Genomic DNA, 2,117 nt, shown 5'->3' with positions numbered 1-2,117 from the left:
GTCCCGGAGGTGTTCCCCTGTCCCCAGGGGTGTCCCCGTGTCCTGGAGATGTCCCCCTGCCCCAGGGGAGTCCCCATGTCCCCAGGGGTGTTCCCATGTCCCGGAGGTGTTCCCCTGTCCCCAGGGGTGTCCCTGTGTCCTGGAGATGTCCCCCTGCCCCAGGGGTGTCCCCCTGTCCCGCCGGGGTGTCCCCGCCGCGCTCACGTTGCTGGTGGCACAGAACTGCCGCTGCCCATCCTTGATCTCGGGGGTGAACTTCTGCAGCAGCGCCTTCTGCACCCGCCAGATCGGCGGCGGCTCCCGGCCCGTCTGCAGTGCCAGCTGTGGGGGGGGGGTCAGCACGCCCCCAGGCCCCGCACCCCCCACGGACCCCCGGGGACCCCCCAGGACCCACCGGGACCGCCCGGGAGCCCCCGGGATCCACAGGCCTGCTCCAGCACTCCCTGCTCCCTCCTGGAGACTCCTCAGTCCCTCCCACAGACTCCCAGCTCCTCCCAAATCCCTTCCCAGGCCCTCCCAGTCCATTCCAAGCCCCTCCCAGAGACCCCCAGTCCTCCCCAGTCCCTTCCAGTCCCTCCTAGAGACCCCCAGTCCCTTTCAGAGTCTCCCAGTCCCTTCCAGAGCCCCCCAATCCCTTCCCAGTCCATTCCCAATCCTTTCCAAAGACCCCCAGGCCCTTCCCAGTCCCTCCCAGTCCTTCCCAGTTCCTCCCAATCCCAGTCCCTCCTGGATCCCGCCGTGTCCCCGTCCCTCCCCAATCCCAGCCCCAATCCCAATCCCAGTCCCTGTGCCCGCGCCGGTCGCCGGGGCACCTTGAGCGCCTGGATGTCCTCGACGCGCACCACGAACTCGTCGCGCTCGCGGAAGATGCCCTCGCCGCCGCTCTCGGCCTCGTCCTCGTCCGTGTCCCCGCACACGGCCGCCGTCTCCTGCTTCTTGGCCAGATGCAGCGGCCGCGCCGCCTCGGCCTCCTCGCGCTCGGGGGACGCAGGGGGGGCGGCCGCGGCGGGGGGCGGCGGCGACGCCGGCAGCGCCGCTGACGTCACTGCCGCCGCTGCTGACGTCACCGCTGACGTCACCGCCGCTGAGGTCACTGTCACCGCCGAGGTCACCGCCGCTGAGGTCACCACTGGTGACGTCACTGCTGATGTCACCACGGCCACGGGGGGCTCGGGCTGCGACCCCTCCGAGGGCGCCGGGCTGGGGGGCTTCTCCTCCACCGGGGGGACGTCTGCAGGGAGGGGGGCAGGGTTGAGGGGCGCCTAGGGGTCCTGGGCGCCACCCAGGTACCCTGGAGGGGTCCATGGACACACAGGGGACCGGGGAGGGGGCACCTAGGGGTCCTGGAGGGGTCCAAGGGACATACAAGGGGACCAGGGAGCACCCAGGGAAGTTCTGGGGATCCCCAAAGGGTCCCGGGGCCACCTAGTACTCCCTGAGGCCACCTGAGCACCCTAGAGAGACAGGTCCAAGACCCATCATGTGGAAACAAGGGGCATCTGGAGGACCCAGGAGGGTCCCTGGGGTCACCTAAGAGTCTCTGCGGTCCCCTAAGGGTCGCTGGGGTCACCTAAGGTCCCAGGGTCCCCTAAAGGTCCCAGGAGCCACCTGAGAGTCCCTGGGGCCACCTGAGGGTCCCCAGTGCCACCTAAGGTCTCAGGAGCCACCTAAGGGTCCCTGGGGTCCCCTAAGAGTCCCAGGAGCCACCCGAGGGTTCCTAGGGCCACCTAAGGTCCCAGGAGCCACCTAAGGTCCCTGGGGTCCCCTAAGGGTCCCGGGAGCCACCCGAGGGTCCCAGGACCCACCCAAGTGTCCCTCGTGCCACCACAGCCCCCCGGCAGCTCACGGGGTCCCGGGGCGCAGCGCGGGACCGGGGGCACCCACCGGGCGGCTCAGGGTCCTTGCGGTCGCCGGGGTCGTACAGGGCCGAGATGGCGGACGAGATGCTCTTCTGCAGGTCCTGGTTCTTGCTCACCGAGTCCTCCTCGTCCGAGGAGAAGGAGGGCAGCGTCTCCAGGTTGCGCTTGAGCTCCTCGTCGAGCCGCTTGCAGGGGCTGGCGCAGGCCATGACGAGCCCGTCGCCGTCGGCGCCGTCCAGCGCCGGCGCCAGCACCGGC

General features: G+C 70.1%; 1 long non-coding RNA gene across 1 annotated transcript in view; it reads right to left on the bottom strand.

Moving 5' to 3' along the window:
- Window positions 1-952, bottom strand: part of LOC112958303 — a 2,209-nt gene extending 1,257 nt beyond the window's left edge. The window contains exons 1-2 of the long non-coding RNA XR_003251405.1: window positions 813-952; window positions 205-321 (exon numbers count right to left, since the gene is read on the bottom strand). This is a non-coding gene — a long non-coding RNA (uncharacterized LOC112958303). The remainder of the gene's footprint in view (window positions 1-204; window positions 322-812) is intronic.
- Window positions 953-2,117: the final 1,165 nt, after the last annotated feature.

The sequence above is a fragment of the Nothoprocta perdicaria genome, unplaced genomic scaffold (genome assembly GCF_003342845.1).
Source record: "Nothoprocta perdicaria isolate Ctin4 unplaced genomic scaffold, notPer1 scaffold_839, whole genome shotgun sequence".
Lineage (NCBI taxonomy): Eukaryota > Metazoa > Chordata > Aves > Tinamiformes > Tinamidae > Nothoprocta > Nothoprocta perdicaria.
Note: the sequence above shows the minus strand (reverse complement) of the source record. Positions and strands in the feature narration are given on the sequence as shown.